This window comes from Mustela erminea, chromosome 7 (assembly GCF_009829155.1).
Source record: "Mustela erminea isolate mMusErm1 chromosome 7, mMusErm1.Pri, whole genome shotgun sequence".
Lineage (NCBI taxonomy): Eukaryota > Metazoa > Chordata > Mammalia > Carnivora > Mustelidae > Mustela > Mustela erminea.
This window is the reverse complement of record NC_045620.1, coordinates 3,252,819-3,272,870: the sequence shown is the minus strand read 5'-3', so window position 1 is coordinate 3,272,870 and position 20,052 is coordinate 3,252,819. Positions and strand designations below refer to the sequence as shown.

The 20,052-nt window shown below is 50.4% G+C and overlaps 1 protein-coding gene across 1 annotated transcript in view; it reads left to right on the top strand.

Moving 5' to 3' along the window:
• The window catches only part of PHACTR3 (phosphatase and actin regulator 3), a 198,268-nt gene that overhangs the window by 145,054 nt on the left and 33,162 nt on the right, over window positions 1-20,052 (top strand). The gene's annotated exons all lie outside the window — the stretch shown is intronic.

Below are 20,052 nucleotides of genomic sequence, written 5' to 3'. Positions count from 1 at the left end.
GTGTTATCTTCACATGGTTTTGACTTGCATTCCCTGATGATGAGTGGTGTTGAACATCTTTTCATGTTATCTATTGGCCATTTCTTAGTCTTTTTTGGAAAAATATCTGTTCATGTCATCTACCTATTTTTTAATTGGATTGACTTTTTGGTGTTGGATTGTGTAAGTCTATATTTTAGACACTAACCTTTTATGAGATATGTCATTGGCAAATAACTTCTCCCATTCAGCAAGTTATCTTTTGCTTTGTTGTGTTTTCCTTTGCTGGGCAGAAGCTTTTTATTTTGATGCAGTCCCAATAGTTTATTTTGCTACTGTTTCGCTTGCCTTAGGAGACCTATCTAGAAAAATGTGGGTATGGCCAATGTCAGAGAAATTACCGCCTGTGTTCTCTTCTAGGATTCTTATGCTTTCAGGTCTTACAGTTAGGTCCCTAATCCACTTCCAGTGTGTTGTTGTGGTGTGAGAAAGTGGTCTAGTTTCATTCTTTTGCATGGAGCTCTCCAGTTTTCTCAATACCTTATGTTGAAGACACTCTTTTTCCCATTGCACATTCTTGCCTCCTTTGTTAAGATTAACCATATAATTGCATGTTTATTTCTGGGTTTTCTTTTCTGTTTCATTGATTAATGTGTCTCTTTCTGTGCCAGTACCATACTGTTTGGGATACTACCTCTTGGTAATAGATCTTGAAATCTGGAATTGTCATGCCTTCAGCTTCCTGTTTCTTTTCCAAGATTGCTTTGTCTCCTCAGGGTCTTCTGCAGTTCTGTACAAATTTTAGGAAGGTTCTAGATTTGTGAAAAATGCTGTTGGTATTTTGACAGGGATTGCATTAAGTCTGTAGGCTGCTTTGGGTAGTATGGACATTTTAACATTGTTTCTTCTTCCAATCCATGAGCAAGAAATGTCTTTTCATTTGTTTGTGTCATCTTCAATTTTTTTTCTTACTATGTTCAATTAGCCAACATATAGTAGTACATCATTAGTTTTTGATGTAGTGTTCAACGACTCATTAGTTGCGTATAACACCCAGTGCTCATCACAACACGTGCCCTCCTTAGTACCCATCACCCACTACCCCATCCCATACCCCTTCTGTAATCCTCTCTTTGTTTCCTGGAGTTCAGAGTCTCTCATGGTTTGTCTCCCTCTCTGATTCTTCCTATTCAGTTTTTTTTTCCCCTTCCCCTATGGTCCTCCGCTCTATTCCTTATGTTCCACATCTGAGTGAAACCATATGATAATTGTCTTTCTCTGCTTGACTTCACTCAGTGTAATCTCCTCTAGTTCCATCCCTGTTGATGCAAATGGTAGGTATTCGTCCTTTCTGATGACTGAATAATATTCCATTGTAATTATGGACCCCATCTTCTTTATCCATTCATCTGTTGAAGGGTGTCTTGGCTCCTTCCACAGTTTGGCTATTATAGACCTTGCTGCTATGAATATTTGGGTTCATGTGTCCCTTCTTTTCACTACATCTGTATCTTTGGATTGAATACCCAGTAGTGCAATTACTGGGTCTTAGGGTAGTTCTATTTTTAACATCTTGAGGAACCTCCATACTGTTTTCCAGAGTGCCTGCACCAGCTTGCACTCCCATCAACAGTATAGGAGGGTTCCCCTTTCTCCACATCCTGGCCAACATTTGTTGTTTCCTATCTTGTTAATTTTGGCCATTCTGACTGGTGTAAGGTGGTATCTCATTGTGGTTTTGATTTGTATTACCCTGATGGCTAGTGATCTTGAGCATTTTTTCATGTGACTGTTGGCCATTTGTGTGTCTTCTTTGGAGAAGTATCCATATTTTCTGCCCATTTTTTGACCGGATTATTTGTTGTTTGGGTGTTGAGCTTGAGAAGTTCCTATTAGAACTTGGATACCACCCCTTTATCTGTAATATCATTTGTGAATATCTTCTCCCATTCTGTTGATTACCTCTTAGTTTTGTTGACTTTTACCTTTGCTGTGCAGAAATTTTTCATCTTGATGAAGTCCTAGAAGTTCATTTTTGCTTTTGATTCCCTTGCCTTTGGAGACATGTCTAGTAAGAAGTTGCTGTGGCCAGTTTTTAGTTTTTGGAGTACAGGGTTTTTACCTCCTTGGTTAATTTTATTCCTAGGCTTTTTATTATCTTTGATGAAATGTAAATGGTGTTGTTTTCTTAATTTCTCTTTCCACTACATCATTATTAGGGTATCGAATTGCAGCAGATTTCTGTGCATTGGTTTTTGTATTCTGTGACCTTAATGAATTCATATATTAGTTTTAGTAGTTTTTTTTATGGCGTCTCTATGGTTTCACCTATATAGTATAATGTCATCTGCAAATAGGGAAAGTTTTATTTCTTCCTTATCAATTTGGATGCCTTTTATTTCTTTGTTGTCTGATTGCTGTGGCTAGGACTTCCAGTACTATGTTGAATAAGGTGGTGAGAGTAGATATCCCTGTTTTCCTTCTGACCTTAGGGGAAAACTCTCATTTTCTCCTCATTGAGTATGATGTTCACTGTGGGTTTTCATATAAAGTCTTTGTTTCATATAAGGTCTATGTTGAGGTATGTTCCCTCTAAACTTTATTGAGTTTGTTTGTTTGTTTGTTTTTTAAGATTTATTTATTTATTTGACAGAGAGCTTGTGGTGAGGAGGAGCAGAGAGAGAGGGTCAAGCAGAGTCTGTGCTGAGTGTAGAGCCCATTGTGGGTCTCCATCTCATGACCTTTAGATTATGACCTGAGCCAAAATCAAGATGCTTAACCAACTAAACCACACAGGTGTCCCTACTGAGGGTTGTGGGGTTTTTTGTTTTTGTTTTTGTTTTTGTTTTTGTTTTTTTAACCATGAACGGATGTTGTACTTTTTAAATAGTGATTGATTTTTTTTTAATGTATTGGATTTGGTTAGCTAATATTTTGTTGAGGATTTTAGCATCTGTGTTCATCAGCGATATAGGCCTATGTGTCTTTATCTGTTTTGGTGTCAGGATAATGATGGTCTCCTAGAAAGTATTTGTAAGCTTTCCTCCACTTCTATTTTCTGGAGTAGTTTGAGGAAAAAGAATACTGTTCTTCAAACATATGGTAGAATTCACCTGTGAGGGGCACCTGGGTGGCTCAGTGGGTTAAGCCTCTGCCTTCGGCTCAGGTCATGATCCCACGGTCCTGGGATCGAGCCCCACATCCAGCTCTCTGCTCAGGAGGGAGCCTGCTTCCTCCTCTCTTTCTCCCTGCTGCTCTGCCTATTTCTGATCTCTCTCTCTATCAAATAAATAAATAAAATCTTAAAAAAAAAAAAGAATTCACCTATGAAACCATCTGGTTCTGAGCTTTTGTTTGTCAGGAGTGTTTTGGTTACTGATTCAATGTCCTTGCTAGTAATCTGTTCAGATTTTCTTTTTCTTCCTGATTCAGTTTTGGGAGGTTATATGTTTCTAGGAATTTATCCATTTCCTCTAGGCTATCCAGTTTGTTAGCATATAATTTTTTGTAATATCCTTTTATAGTCCTTTGTGTTTCTGTTATTCAGTTATTTCTCCTCTGTCATTTCTGATTTTGAGTCCTTTTTTTTTTCTTTTAATGAGTCTGTTTAGAAGTTTACCAATTTCGTTGATCTTTCAAAGAACCAGCTCCTAGTTTCATTGATCCATTCCATTGTTTTTTTCTAATTTTTGTTTTTAGTTTCCATATCATTTATTTCTGCTCTAATCTTTATTACTTCTTTCCTTCTACCAGTTTTGGGTTTTGTTCTTCTTCTTGTAGCTCATTTATATGTAAGTTTAGGTTGTTTGAGATTTTTCTTTTTGAGGTACACCTGTATTGTTATAAACTTCCCTCTTAGAACTTTGCTGCATCCCAAAGATTTTGGATAGTTTTGTTTTCATTTTTATTTATTTCTGTGTCCTTTTTAATTTCCTTTATTTCCTAGTTGATCTGGTCATTGTTTAGTGGCATGTTATTTAACCTCCGTATGTTTGAGCTTTTTCCAGATTTTCTCTTCTGGTTGGCTTCTATTTTTGTAGCATCGTGGTCAGAAAAGATGCATGGTATGACTTTGATCTTTTTGAATTTGTTGAGACTGGTTTTGTAGCCCTAATATGTGATCTATTCTGGAAAAGATCCCACGTGCACTTAAAAAGAACATGTCTTTTGCTGTTTTAGCATGGAATGTTTTGAATATATCTGTTAAATTCATCTTGGTACAGTGTGTCATTCAAAGTCATTTCCTTGTTGGTTTTTTCCATTCAGATGATCTGTCCATTGATGTAAGTGGGGTGTTAAAGTCCCCTATTATTATTGTATTATCAAATAGTTCCTTTATGTTTGTTTTATGTATTGGGGTGCTCCCATGTTGGGTGCATGAATATTTACAATTGTCATATCTTCTTGCTGGATTGTCCCCTTTATGATTATATAGTGTTTTTCTTCATCTCTTATTACGGTCTTTGTTCTAAAATCTGTTTGTCTGATAAAAGTATCGCTACCCCAGCTTTTTTTATCACATCCATTTGTATGATACATGTTCCTCCATTCCTTCACTTTCAGTCTGCAGGAGTCTTTAGGTCTGAAATGAGTCTCTTGTAGGCAGCAAAAAGATGGGTCTTGTTTTTGTTTTTGTTTTTTTAATCTATTCTGTCACCCTATGTCTTTTGATTAGAGCATTTCGTCCACTTACAGTCAGTGTAATTATTGATAGTATATTTATTTCCATTTTGCTACTTGTTTTATGGGTGTTTTTATAGTTCTTTTCTCTTCCTTTGTTTTCTTGTTCTCCTTTCTGTCTTTTCTCATGATTATTTGGCTTTCTTTAGTGATACACTTGAGTTTGTTTCTCCTCATTGTTTGCGGATCTATAACTTGGTTTTGATTTATGGTGACCATTAAGCTTGTATATAATATCTTCTGCATATAGTAGAGTATATTAAGTTGATAACCACTTAACTTTGAATCCATTCTTTACTCCTTTCCCTGCCATGTCTTAAGTATATGGTGTCAAACTTTACACCCTTTTGTAAGTCCCTTGACTCATTTTTACTGCTTTTCTGCAGTAAAAAGTAAAGTACTCCTACTTTACTTAGAGTCTTTCCTTTCCACTCCAAGAGTCCCCTTTCACATTTCCTGCAGGGCTGGTTTAACAGTGACAAAGTCCTTTAACCTTTGTTTGTCTGGTAAACTCTTATCTCTCCCTCTTGTTCTGAATGATAGCCTTGCTGGATATTCTTGGCTGCAGATTTTTTCCTTTTAGCATTTTGAATATAGCATGCCACTGTCTTCTGGCCTGCAAAGTTTCTACTATAAAATCAGCTGTTATCCTTATGTGGTTCCCCCTATATGTAACTGTCTTCTTTTCTCTTTTTATTTAAAAATTCTCTTTCACTATTTTTTTGTCATTTTACTGTGTGTCTTGGTGTGGTCCTCCTTGGGTTGATTTTTTGGGGGTTATCTGTGCCTCCTGGACCTGGATGTCTATTTCCTTCTTCAGATTATGGACATTTTCAACGATTATTTCTTCAAATATATTTCCTGCCCACTTTTCTCTCTCTTCCGCAGGGATGCCTATAATATGATTGTTACTATGCTTGATAGTGTCACTGAGTTCCCTGAGTCTATTCTCATTTTGCAAATTTTTTTGTTTTTCTCTCATCTGCTCAGCTTGATTACTTTCTACTATTCTGTCTTCCAGGCTACTGATTTGTTCTTCTGCTTCTCTTGACCTGCTGTTTGTTCCATCTGGTGTATTTTTTATTTCATTTATTGTATTCATCTCTGATTGGTTATTTTTAAAATCTCTTTGTTAAGGGTCCACCGATATCCTCCACTCTTTTCTCAAGTTCAGGGAGTGCCTTTATGATCATTAGTTTAAATTCTCTATCCAGGGATATTATTTATATCCATTTCACTTAGGTCTCTTGTGGTTTTGTCTTGTTCTTTCATTTGGGACATATTCCTCTGTGTCCTCATTTTGCCTAAGTTTTTTTCTCTGTGTTATAGAAGTCAGCTTCGTCTACTTGAACATAGTGGCCTTATGAACAAGAGGTCCTGCAGTGTATCCTGCAGAGCAGTGTACCCTGTTCTCCAGAACCTGGTATGTTAGAGGTATCTCCTGTGTATCCTATATGCCCCCTACTCTTATGGCTGAGCCACTTTTCCTTTCAGTCCAGTCATCTGCAGTGGCTCTCTTGGCTTGTGGGCTGGTCTGGGCTCTCCTTGGAACTGAGTTGAGTCAAACCGGGCATTTTCCAGAGAGGCAGCAGCACCAAACTATAGGGCACTGTCCCTGTGTTGTCCCCTGAGATGCTTTTGTTGGTGGGCAGGGCCTGTAGTCAGATCAGCTGCCTGCCCCCAGCCCACTCTCAGGGGTCTGCAGTGTGACTGGTGTGTGTGGTTATCTTTTCCTCTCCATGGAGTAGGACACTGTTTGGAGTGGTGCTGGCCCCTGTCAGGGCTGTTTGCGCACTGTCAGGCTTGTGGCGCCATTTTGGATGGGCTCTGGCCAAGAGCATATTGGCAGGTGTGGATCCACACAGCAAACAGGGTGAGAGGCAGTGTTAGCAAGGCTTGTGTTGATCTTCTGCAGGGTGGGACTGGCAGCACTGGGGCTGAGGCAGGCTTGGCTGGAGGGGTTGACTCCACTGAAGCATGGCTGGGACAGGGCATGGGGAAGCAAGTTAGGAAGTGAGTATCAGTGTTGTGCTGGTTCCTGAAGCTGGCAGTGTGTTTGTGTTGGGGGGCGGGGGAGAAGGATGGCTCCTGCTAGCTCCTTTACTCTTGAAGGAGTCTCTCTGGCATCTCCATCCCTCTAGAACATGCTCAGAGATGAGTAAACAACACTTCCTCTGGTAGGCACCAGGAGCTTTCAAGCTGCTGCTTCCATGCTGTATTTCAATGGACCGTTGTACTTTCCCTGTAAGGGCTGGGACTCAGTTTTCTCTTGCCTGGTGATTTTTAAAATTCCAGGTTTTAAGACCCACTAGTTGTAAGAACTCAAGAAATTCAGCCCTCTGGTTTTCAAAGCCAGATGTTATGGGGAAAGCACCTTCCCTGTGCAGGTTCCCTGGTATGATTGTCTCTTTCTCTCCCTACTCTGGGCTTCTGCCACATTTAGTGGAGGAGTTTGTTCTGCCGGCCATTGATTTTCTGGGTTCTTTACACTGATGTGAATGTTACCTGGTTGTATCTATGAATGAGGTGAGCATAGGGTCCTCCTGCTCTCTCATCTTCCCAGGAATCCCTACTTTTTGTGGTTTTAATTTAGAATTTTATATAATTTTATTTTCTCTCTTTCTTTTTTCCTTTTTTTACATAAAAGTTATACTTTTTCTTCATGGCTATCCTTGAGTTTATAGATCTTATATAATATACATATAACTCAAGTCCACTTTTAAAGAACACTAGACCAATTCATAGGTAGCACGAGTATTTTATAGTAATGAGATCATCCTGATTCCTTCCTTTGGCCTTTGTATCATTCCCGTTCCTCCTTTCACCTACATAAAAGCATGTATATACACATGAGGAATATACATAAGCATGAAAATATAGTATATATGATATATAGATAAATGTATGTAATCAAATACATTGTTGTAGTTATTTTGAATAAATTTATCTGTTAGATAAATCAAAAATAAGAAAAAATAAAAGTTTTTCTGTCATCTTTACCTGTTTCCTTTGATGGTCTCCCTTTCTTTATGCAGAGCCAAGTTTCTGGTCTGCATGTTTTCCTTCCCTAAAAACTTAACATCTCAGGCAAGACAGGTCTCTTGGTAACAAATCCCCTTGATTTTTGTTTGTCTTAGTAAGTGTGCTTCTCCTTCACTTTGGAAGGATGATTTCTCACTTTCTATAAAATTCTAGGTTGGTGTTTTTTTTTTTTTTTTTTTATCTAAACACTTCAAGTATTTCATTTCACTCTCTCCTTGCTTGTTGGTTTCTGAGGAGAAGCTGGATTGAAATCTTTTCATCATTCTGTAGATGTTTTTCTCTTCTGGCTTCTAACAGAATGTTCTTTATTTTTGATTTTCTGTGGTTTGAAGATGTTATGCCAAAGCATAGTTTTGTTTTGTTTTTCTTTTTGGCATGTGCCCTGCTCGATGTTCTCTGGGATTCCTGGATCTGCGGTTTCGTGTCTGACATTAATTTGAAGAAATTCTCAGGCATTATTATTTCAAAGATTTCTTCTGTTATCTCCGCTTTCTTCACCTGCTGGTATGCCCATTATGTGAGTGCTGCATCTTTAGTAATTGTCGGTCAGTCCTTGGATAGTCTGTTGTTTTGTTTCAGGTTTTATTTTCTCTGCTTTTTGATTTTTAAAGTTTCTGTTGAGATGTCCCCAAGCTTGGAGAGTCTTTCCTTAACTGCGTCCTTTCTACTAATAAGCCCATCAAAGGCATCCTTCATTTCTGTCACAGTGGTTTTTTTTTTCCCTCTCTCTAGAATTCTTCGCGGTTCTTTCATGGAATTTCTCTCTCTCTGCTCACCTCACGTTGCTCACCCCGTCTCGTGTGCTGTTCACTTTATCCATGTGCGCCCTTAGTGGGTTGATCAGGGCTGTTTTAAATTCCTGATGGTTCCAACGTCCCTGCCATGCCCAGTTTCATTGTTCTGTTTCTCCAGATTGTGACTTTGTCTTTTGGGATGCCTCCTAATGCTTACCTGATAGCTGGACTTGACGCCCCAGGGGAAAGGAGCTGCTGTAAACAGGGCTTTGGTAACCAGAGGGGAGGTGGGGGGAGGGGGCATGTTCTGTAGTCCCGGAGCGGGTCTCACTGTGTCCATGAACCGAGCCTCTGGACCATGAAACTCACAAGTTTCTTGGCTTTATTTTCCACCTCAGGTGCGACCCGATGGCCCACGTGGGCTGGAGTCGGGGGTCTCCCTTCCACTGGGACACTTAGCTCTGAGGATATCCCAGTGGGTTAGGCTCTGGTGAGCTGGTTTCCCCAGAGGGAGACCTTGGTAAGGAGAACAGAATGTTCTGGGGTGTTTCAGATCCCTTCTCCCCTTCCTCCTGCTGGAAGGAAGCAGAAGGAGATTCTTCTTCTGATTGTTCACTGCGGGAGCCTGGTCGGGCTCCTGGTGGTAAGACTCGCAGTGCTGTGGGGCCCCTGTGAGCGGGCTGCAGTTTCTAACTCTCAGGTGGTCGCCCTGAGCCTCCAGCAAGTCCTCAATCACCGTTCAGGTCTCCCTGCCCCTGCACCGGTTCCCATGGAGGCCTCTGCCCATGAGTCTCTGCTCTAAGAAGAGATGGCAATTTTGAGTCTGTTCAGCTTTTTGCTTGGTGCTAGAACAGGGTAGTGACTTCCAGGTTCCTTAACACGCTGACCTAGAAAGCAAATTTTGCTCCCCCAGAGGTGAAATTTGCAAGGAACAGTTTCTGTTCTGTTGCCAGTCCAAGATGCAAGCTTAAAATCTGTCAAGAAGATTGTTTTTCCTCTTTTCACCTGTCCTGAACTCAGGGACCACTTCTGTCTACTTTGTCCACTGTTGCTGCCCCGGCCCAGTGGACGCCACGCAGCAGGGGCTTGGAGATTGCTGCATGGCGGGAGGGGGACAACAAGTGACAGAAGGGCTTCACAGCAAGTGGGGCTGTAGGAGAAGGAGGGACTGGAGTGGGAGACCGCCTGTCCCAGAGTGTCCTCAGCAACCTAAGCCATTTGTCCCTGCCTGTGGGTGCTCTCTGCCCAGGTGTCTGCTGTCCCTGCGTGCGGGCAGTTCCCGCCCCTGATGTCCACACAGTGACCCTGCAGAGCCAGGATGTGCATGTGGGGATAGAGCAGGTGCCCCCACGTCCCCCTGTGGGGTGTCTTCGTCTGTCCCGGCTGCTGTGATAAGACACGATAGACTCCGTGGCTTAAACAACAGACATATTTTTCCCAGTTCTGGAGGCTGGCAAGGCCAAGGTCAGGTGCCTGCAGACGGAGGGACTAGTGTCGGCCGCTTCCTAGTCAGCAGATGGCCATTTTCTTGCTGTGCTCTCATGTAGTGGAGGGACAGGGAGGAACAAGTGGCCTTGAGTCTGTTTAAGAAGGGCTCGCGTCCCGTCACGGGGGCTGCGTCCTCGTGACCTAAGCTCCTCCCGGCACCAGCCCAGACGTTCTGTCTGGGGCATCGGGAATATCCTGGTTGAGGGCTGGCCATGCTGTCAGATACGCCTTCTCCCCGGTTCACCGCGTGCTCTGAGAGACATCGCAGGGACCACAATCTCTTTACCTGTCAGGATGTGTCCCTTCTGGCTCTGTGACCGCGGCAGCCCCCCTGAACCTCTCTGTGCCTCAGACACACCGTCTGTAGAACAGGAGCAATGAGAGGCTTATTCTGATGGCTACGGGGGACGGCTCACCGGCGGAGCCCTGACTCTGTGCCGTGAACGCTGTTGCCCTCGTAACCATCATCATCGCTGTCAGTGATGACTGGGGAGGAACCGGGGGGGGGGTCTGGGTGCCCCCATGCCCAGGGTCTGAATGAGTTTCGCCTCCAATTTTGTCGATACCATGTAGCTGATTTGTTCCTTGTTCCCTCAGCTGATTCCCTAGTTGAACCAGAGTGTCCGTGTCCCTGCGGCCGACAGGCCTGTCCTCCACTGGGGAGTCTAATCCGTCCCCTGCACCCTTGGACGTGGCTTTAGAAGGATGGAGCGAGACACAGAGAATCGACCGTTGCTCGGTGCCCGATTCGGCAGACAGGCTGAGGGACCCCTGGCACTGGGAAGGGACACCCCAAGGAGACCTCTGGTGGCACCTGCTGTGAACCACCTGTCCCTGACTTCGAGGGAGGACTACCAGGTCGTAGCTTCCCCGTCTGTAACTGCTGGTGTCCGTTGGGCCTCCCTGATCAGGTTTCCAGGGGACTGACGAGCCATCACGTGTGGCCACCTGCACGGCTCCCATAGTGGCCTCCGCAGTCTGTGTCCTCATTGCTCCTTCGCATGAACACAAGAGCCCCCAGATCCTGAAGTCCCTGCACCTTGTGACAGCAGGCATCCCGGTGCCCTTATGTCCTTGAGACCTAGCAGTTGTCTCCGAGGATCCAGGCCTGCCCTAAACACGGTGGCAGCGGACAGGGCCTCTGGGGAGGCGATGGAGGGACGCGCGGCCCACCGGCTTCAGCTCCAGACGCAAGCAGCACAGGGAGTAACTTGTCCCCCTTGCCCTGTGCCCCAGTGGTACTTGTGGGGCTATCGCCTTGTCGCCCAGTCTGCAGACCCCCCCACACACGTCTGGTTGTGTTCTGCTAAGGGAGAGTCATGCTGCTGACTGTCAGTGGTGAGCACTTATCAGATCGCCCAGGAGGACAGGAAGACTGGCCCAAGGGGGGACCGTTCCCCGGCTGTGCTCAGCGGTGGCTGGTGGCCGTGATCTGTGAGGCATTATGACCCCAAACGCTAATCTGTGGGGACAGTCAAGGTTGAAAGAGAAGCCCAGGGAGGCCGAGGGAGGAGTGCATGTCACCTGAGTGTCACAGACCCCAGCGTAGCCCCAGACTGTGCGGAGACCCAGGGAGGGGAGCCCGCATCCGCAGGCACTTCGGGGTCACTGCTGTTGGGATTGTCTGTGCTTGTGCTCTCTCTTCTGGTGACTTTGTTTCCAGGAATTTCTCCCTCGGTTATCCTAGCACTCACGCACCATGGTTTATAGGCATGAGGGTTTCTCCGCCTTGGTGCTTGTCACATTGGGGGCCGGGGTTTCCCTGCTGTTGGGGGGGGACCCTGGGCACTGGAGCAGGATCCCTGGCCTTCACACGCTCCATGCCAGGAGCCGCCCGCCCCCAGTCGTGACATCAAGAAATGCCTGCGGACACTGCCCCGCGTGCCCGGAGGGGAGCAGCTCCTTTGGTGGAGAAGCACTGACACCTTTGGACGTTCGTGTGTGGTAATGGCCGCAGGGAAATGCTCCGAGGGGGCATCAGTCAGGGACCCATTAAACAAGTTTTACCCCATGTCTGCAGTGGACACAGGCATTGAACAGAAAGTTCCTGCTTCAGCGTGAAGTGCATCCGAGGTGCATGGGGAGGGCGCAGAAAGAATTGAAAACGGTTGTTTTTGTTAACGACGTACAACAAAGTTGCACACACAACCGTATTCTTCACTATAAGGAAGAAAGAATAAATGAGAAAGCAGACCTTTTCTTATCCAGTGTGATCGGGACCTGCCACTTCTGTTTCAGTCAGAACAGCTGATGAAAGTCAGAAACAGAAAACCCAGGCCGGGGCCTCGATGGGGGTCTTCTGGCCAGAGCCCCCAGCCCCTGCAGGCAACACGCCCACTGTGCGCCTCCCGTAGCGTCCAGCTCAGGTTCTAGAGGACGGAGTGGGGGCGAAGGTGCTTTTCAAAACGATGTGGGCGTTCGCTCCTACATGGTAGTTTCTTTCCAATTCTACTTAGGGGAGAAACAGTGAAATCTAGGGTACTCTACTAGTCATCTTGACTTTGTATCAAGTACAAAGTGAGGTCCTCTTGGGGAGTGTAGAGCACAGGTGGCTTCTCCTTGATGCTTACCAGGGACTGGCAGAGGGACGTTCCCTGCGTACAAGTTGCAGGGTTCAGGAGAGCAAGAACTAGTGGAGTTTCTCCTGTTTGTTGCTTTTCAGATCTGCTTAGGAGACAGGTGTTTGCCTGTACGCAGGCCTGGCATGCAGGGGAGGGAAGCGCCTGGTGTGAGCGCAGCGCCTCCCCCAGGAGGTCTGCCAGACTTGCAGGTGGTCCTAGAGAGGGCTGGGGAGCGAGGGCAGGAGCAGCCGCCTGGCTGAGCGCAGGCAGACGGGGTAAGAGCACCTCCCGCAGGCCCAGGGGCCACACAGAGAGGGCGAGTGTGTGTGTGTGTGTGTATGCGTGTGTGTGCAAGAGACGGAGAGAATTCTGGGTACATCTAGATCGTTGCTCCTGGACGTGGGACTCCACTTCTGGCCTGTCTGTCCCCCATTTCAGGCAACGCTGTGCTTGCCTCCCAAGGAGGAAGCCCTGGAAATAACGGCCAGGTTGACAGGAAGGTGCCTTTGGCACTTCATCCTCGATCGGAAAGCACCCTGGGGGCTGTGCTGACACCCCCCCTCAAGGCAGAGAAGGAAGCACCCATTTCCCACCGCGCCTTCAAGCATCCGATCCTGGGAATGGGAGGGGCAGGGAGAGGAGGTTGTTCAAGTTGCCGCCTGTCCGGGCCTTTCGGAACGAGCCCGTCTTTTATCGCTCCACTTTCGGGAAGCCGCCCCCCCCCCCCCGCCGTCCTGTCGTCCTGTCTTGAGGACTCAGTGTTTCACGGAGCAGGTGATAAGAGCGTGACAGCCTGCCCCGGGGGGCACACAGGCTGGGAGCGGGGTGGGCCGTGGGCCAGCGTCACGGGAGGGCAGAGGAGGCTTCCTTCACTGCAGAATGAAGGAGAGGGTGCCGGGTGGCTGACGTCTCGGGAAGGGGGCAGCGGTGGGTGCACGGAGGAAGCTGGCCTGGGCTGCCTGGGGCCCGGCACGTGTGGACAGGGAGCTCTTTGTCCATGGAACAAAGGGTTAAGGTGAGGGTCTTTGATCCCCTGAGCAGCTCTCTGGGGGCTCCCAGCCGTGCGGATCCTCCCACCTGGGCCACGTCCCCTGGGGGGGTTGGTTCTGGGGAGCCACGCGAGCTGCTTCCGGGACTCGCCGTTGAACTCCTGGGCTGCCCTGTGTGCCGCGCGGTTGAGGGAGACCTCGGGTCCGTGATGCTCTCGTGAATCCAGGTGATACTTGGAGCCGAGACTGACCCCTGTGTGGGTCCCGCAGGTGGGGGGGGAGCACGAGGCTTTACCAAGTGACTGTCGGCAGGAGTGCGACCGGATTTAGCGCCACCGATCTGGAGGGACGTTCCTACGGTTTTCTGATGGTGCACCCCAGTAGCAGAGGAAAAAGTACACCCCGGATATCTGGGCGTCGCTTGTACACCTGAGTCCATACGAGTATACCGCAAACATAAAACGTGCCCGAAAATCAGAATACAGAGGGAGGCCATGGACTGGCCGCTCTGTAAGCGTCTCCTGCTGCAGCCTGACCCGCACAATCCTGGGAGTCGGTGCATCCGTGAGCCCAGGTGGGGAGCGGGTGACATAGGCCCTGGGTCCCCAATTCATCCTGGGTGTAAGATAGTGTGAGATAGTGTAAGAGCTAGAGTTGTTTAAAGCTTCTAAGAATGCCTTATTGTTTATTCAGGAAGCACTGTCCGTCCTCGCTCGGGGCGGGGCCTCTCAGGGCCGACTCGGCCGTCCGAGCCGCTCGCTGCCGATGGCGGAAAGCCACCTTTCCGCATCGGGCAAGGAGTCCAAAGAGGCCGTGTCTGGGTGAGGGCCCTTGGGACTCTGGGCTGGACAGATGTGGACGTGGGTGTGGGGGCGGGGGCGGCTGAGCGCTTCTGGCACTACCTGAGCCGAGGGAAGAGGTGTCCCTCTCTGCAGGCTCCGCGACCCTGCCCCTGCGTTTGTGAAAAGCGAAAGCTAAAATGTACTGCGTTAATAGAACCTCATTTCAAATGCGGCAGGGGGCATATTGAAAGCCTCCTTGCAAGATGTCCTCTGAAGTCACCTGTCCGGAGTCAGGGCTCACCTGTCCTCCTCGGGAAGCAGGGCTGGAACCCGCCATTTCCCCCGCGGACACCAGGTGGCGCTGCAGACAGTCGCCGGGAGGCCAGATGCTCTAGGGCGGACCTTGGGGACAACCTGGTGGGCCTTGTGTGGAGGAGTCTTAGGTCTGGGTGGTTCTTGCTGGACACAAGGCGGCCACTTCATGGACGTGAGGGTCCCCGTCATTCACGAGCAAACTCACGCTGTGTCGCGAACGCCCGCCCGCAGGTGGGGTTGTAAGGGCCCCCGAGAGGCGATTGCAGGATTGAGGGAGGAATCCCGGATGTGCACAAGCCAAGAGCGTGCGGATTTCTACAGCCTAAAGCCTTGGCGTCCAGGCCGGCTGCGTGCCCTAAGATGCCCCGATGCTCGTGCCTCCACCCCCGATGGAAGCGTGTCGAAACTGACCCGTTGGTCCTGACCCCCCAGCGTCAGGAAGGTGCCCAGGCCGGGGCAGGATGGGGGCAATGGTGGGGCGATGGGGCCGTCAGGAGGGCCGTGGCCCGGCGCGGGGAGAGGTGGGGACCTCAGAGCAGGGCTGGCCGGGGGTACCAGCCGGCGCGGCCGCCCCTCCAGGTTGCCAGAGACAGGGTGGCTTAGACGTCAGGCACGTCTCGTCTCACGGCTCCGGAGGCTGGCGGTGGCCTGAGTCTGGGCTGTGCCGAGGTCCCTCTTCCTGGCTTGCAGACGGCCACCTTCTCGCCGTGTCCTCCTGTGACCTTGCCCCCGTGAGCACAAGGGGAGGCCTGGCTACTTCGGCTTCTCCTCTCCTCTTAGGACCCCCGTGTAATCGGATCAGGGCCCTGCCCTTAGGGCCTCAACTCTAATCCCCTCCAAAGGCCCCGTCTCCTGGTACAGGCCCATATCGGGGTGGGGCTTCAGGCCATGAGTTTTGTGGGGGACACCAACCCGTAGCCCCGGGGCAGGGGCGAGGCTGAACCAGAGAGAAGCAGTGGGCGGGAGCGGGACTGGTGAGGCCACTGGCTCAGCATTCGGGGGAGAGGAAGGGGTTCCCTGCCCTGTGAGCTCATAAGGGGAGTCCTGACAGGCTCAGGGTCAACTAGGCACCGCACGGTCCCTCAGGAACATTTATTGAGTACCTTCTGCATGTGTGCTGAGTGAAGCCTGGTGACAGAGAGGAGACAGGGGAGCGAGCGTACCTGGGTGTCCTCAGAGCTCCTTGGTCTTGTTCCCAAGCTCCGTCTTCATCCTCTGCTTCCAGCGAGACCCGAGTGGCTCGTGACCTTTCCCTCACGTGGGCCGTCCGACCCCATGTGGTCCCAGAGGCTGTTTGGTTCAGGAATCTGGGTGTCCGTCCCAGGGTGCTGAAGACTTCTAGGCGACTGAGTGTTTCCCCTGCCCCTGGTCCCCTGCTCATCCCTCAGCAGGACCTTGTCCACTGCGGCTGGAGGGGCCCTGGGCTCGCCGCCGTCCCTGCGCAGGGCCTTGGGGCCCTCCCTTCTCTGACAGCCCCCCTTTCCCCTCAGAAGGATCTGGTCTCCTCCCTTGGACAGTTTGAGAACTGGAGGCCCTCTGGGCCCAGAAGGGAGCCGCATGAAGACAGAGAGGGTACGGGTCAGGCCTAAGAGTTTCAGGAGTTGGTCAGGCCTCTTGCTGCTCTAACAGATGGCCGTGCTCGGTGGCTCTAAGACGAATTATCAGCTCACAATCCTGAGGGTCACCCCGGGCAGAACTAAAGCCGTCAGCTGGTTCTGGGCCTTTTGAGGCTCTGGGGGTCTCGCCTCCCTGCCTTTCCCTTCTCATGCCGCCTGCACCCCTGCGCTCGTGGTCCCACCTTCAAAGCCAGCAGCAGCCGGTGGGGACTTGGCAGTGACACTGACTCCTCCACCACCGTCTCTCCCCGGTAAGGACCCCGTTGATGACATGGGCTGCCCCTGGCTACTCCGTGGTCCCACGGTCATGTTCTGGGGTCGGGAAGTAGACGTCTCCGACGGCCTTCCTTCTGCTGACCGCAGTGTCCTTTTTTGTGTGGTCACAGACCCCTCCCTCATGTGCTCTGTTCCTGTACCATTCTCAGCAGTGTGCCCGGCACATAGCAGGTCCTCGGCGATGACAGAGGTAATGGCACGTGGGCCATTGTCCCATCTCACCGGTGACAGAGGACGCGGCTGGCTAGGACTGCGTGGCCAGCAGGCGGTGGCCCAGGGACACCCGGAGTCCCATCCCCCTCCACGTGAGCGCAGCTGTGAGTTGGGGACGAGTCCCTCGCTCCCCCCGGGTGGCAGGTCCCCGCGCTGCTTCCTGAAGCCGGGCTGCCGAGAGCCCTGGGGACGTGGAAACGCGGGATCCGCAGAATCACTTGCTTGGAGTTGCTGTAGCAGCTCCCGTTGGAAACACACGCGAGAAACGTGTTCCTCCCGGGGAGGGTCGTCGGCCCTTTGGGTTCCCCCCTCGGGTTGAGAATTCTTACGAAGGGCTGGGCCTGCTGCCTCCTTTTGAGCAAGATGGCTGGGAAAACGGAGTTTGGGTAATGTTAAAGGCCGGTTGGTCCACGGTATGGTTTCTGGGGAGCAGAGAGCAGAAGCTTAAGGGACAGCAGACTGCAGGGATTTAGGGGTCCCGGGGGCAAGAGCCACAGGACTTCCTTCCCGGCAGCCCCGTGGCGGGGACTGGGCTCCGTGGTAGCCTTTCCTCCGTTCGTGGTCCCTGTGGCTCGTTGACTCCACACTCCCTGTCTGTGCGCCCCGCCTTCCTCGGCTCCCTGCTCTCTTGGCTCCTGTCCCTGCCCTGCCCCTGCTGGGTGTCCCACGGGCTCCCTCCCTCTCCCAGTTCATCCCCACAGGCTGTCCCCATAGCCTCCCCCAGTGAGTGGCTGGCCTTCACCCCTGGCTGCAGGGCTCTGTGACGCAGAAGCCCCAGGTGTCCCTCTGTCCTCTGTTAGTGTCCCCATAGATTCTCTGACTGCCCCCTGGCTCCCCAAAAGCCGAAGCCGTCGCTGCCCCTTCAACAGGAAACCCACCCTCCTTCCTGGGTCTCCATTCGCCGTCGCATCCTCGCCGGGATTCTAGGGAGTCAGGCTCCGGCAGCTGCCGCCTCCCCTTCCCCGCCTTCCCAGAATTCCTCTCTTTGTTCAGGAAATGCGAGCCCCTTTGCATCCTACACGGGGGAGAGAGATGGGCAGGGGCAAGTCCGTGCCTCCAAGGCTCTGGGAGTCTAGTGGCAGCCTTTCTGAGCGCCCCTGTGGCTTTTAGAAGGGGTCTAGCCCTGCTTCAGGCCTGGACAGAACCGTGGTGAACACCCTTCCACCAGAACCGGCTACGGACTGGCCTCGGTGTGGGAGCCACTGTTTGGGGGCGCTGGGCAGCAGGCAGGGCCGGACCATCACCCTTGTTAGATGGGAGACACACGGGGTGAGCTCCACGCCGGCTGTCCGGCTTTCCGCTGGGGCCTCTCCCGGGGGCGGGGGGGTGGCCTCACCAGGATGAGGGGTTAGAGAGGGGGGTTCTGGCTGTTGAAGCAGCTGCAGTCTGTAGGACAGGGACAGACAGGCTGTGTGAAGGGGCCCCGGATGTTGGCGGGGAGGCTGAGCGATCCAGGGCACCGGGCTGTGCCCAAGCAGGTGGAGCTCCACGAGGCCCTGTGCTGGTCACCTGTGGGAGTGAGGCCTGGGCTGGAGTGTAGGAGGTCGGGGGTGCAGGGGGACCCAGCCCAGACCGCGCTCAAAGCCACATAGACCTGCGGGTGTACATTCAGGATCTTCAAGGTCAGGATGAACAGAGAGACAGAGGATTTTAGAGAAAAGAACTATGAAAGAGCACTGAGTGTGCTTTCTGGGGATAAAGCACGTAATGGTTAAAACTGCATCACAGCCATGAAAGGTGGCCCCACCGTGTCACTGCTGGTGCCCAGAGAGGCCGGAGGGCCCTTCTCATGCAGGCTCATGCCCAAGCCGGGCCCTGGGACCAGCGGGGGACCCCTGCCACCCTTGTCTCTCTCCTGGTGCCCAGCCCTGCTTGTTCCTTCCAGAGTCAGCTCGTGCGACCTGAGCCCCCAGGGAGCCGGTGGCCAGTCCAGCTGCGTCAGCAAGGAGAGGGTGTGTGTCCTCGGAGCAAAGACTTGGGCATCTCTGTAATTATGTCCTTAGGATAAATTCCAAGGTGCCACTCATTGAGGAAATTCTGTCTCTTGGCGAGTTTAGCTTCAACTGCCAAAACCTAGTAACGTGCTGACACTCTGGAGAAGACCTCAAGTGAGCCCATTAGTTTTTGGGGTGACCCTGCTGTGCGCATGGGCTGTGCCTGGGAGGCTGGGGGAACCGCTCGCTCCCGGCGCAGAACGAATTCTCGTTTACATCTGTAAGTCTCTGATGAGGGGATCTTTTTTCCGTGAAGAACAAATATGATTAAAGTTTATAATAAGAAACCCAAGACATTTGCAATGTGCTTAAAAGACTTTTGCTATCAAGTGCTAGAAGGATCAAAGGGCACCCAGGGCCGTTTCACGGTTGAGCGCGTCCTGGATCTCCGAAAACCGCAGCCCCTTCTCGCCATGTACCAGACCCTTGACATTCACAAGGATCGTCCCCAAGACCTTCGAGACTCCCTTAACTCATGAAGGCCACCACGGCGCTCTGTTTCCCCCAGAACACATAGTAAAGACTAACCGAAGCCGTGTGCCTCCTTCAGGCTCTCTGTGATCCTGTAAAGCTACTCAAACAAATTCAGGCCGGAGCCCTTGCTGAAATGGCTTGTGCAGTCATTAGTTTTTTCCTTCTCTATGAAACACACGGCAAACAAGCTCACATTAGAAATTCAAACCTCAGCGGAGCCCCAATTTTTGTGTCTTACTTTATCCCAAACTTCCATAAAACGGTCATGTTATTAGACTCATTTCTTGCTTTCCGTTCCCATCTTGGACACTGGGCGCTGGCTGTCTTTGGGAGCCTTTTTTCGGGGGGTGGATAACATTAGCCTCCACCCCTGGGAGTGTGACGTTGGGTGATGGTTCGAGCCCCAGGATCGAAACCCGTGTCCCAGTAGAGATGCAAAACCAGTCACCCTGCCTTGTACTTCCCAGTTACTCGCCAGGGCAGGAGGGGGGTCTCAACGCGCCTGAACACGTCCATGTCCTAGCCCACTAATGAGTTCCCATCCGTGAACACCACCAGACCCCACCTCTCTTAATTTAGACACTCTGTCCTCTGAGATCTCACTTTGCACCCCGATTTTACATCTGTGGAAATAAAGGTCAGCCTCAGCCTGGAGACCCTGCGTCAGCCCCCACGCCCTCACTCTGCGGTCTTCACTGGGGGTTTGCTGCATCGCACGGATCTAGGGCCCGGGCAGGGAAAACCACTCTTGAACTCAGTCTCGTGCAGGAAACAGAATAAAGTAGCTGCCAGGGAAGAGATTGGATTCTGGGGCATTAACGCTGTGGTGTGCTGGTGGTTGGAGCCCCGTCAGGCCTCTGTGGGCAGTTCAAGGCTGGCTGTGGGGACAGGGCTGGCCACAAATGGTCG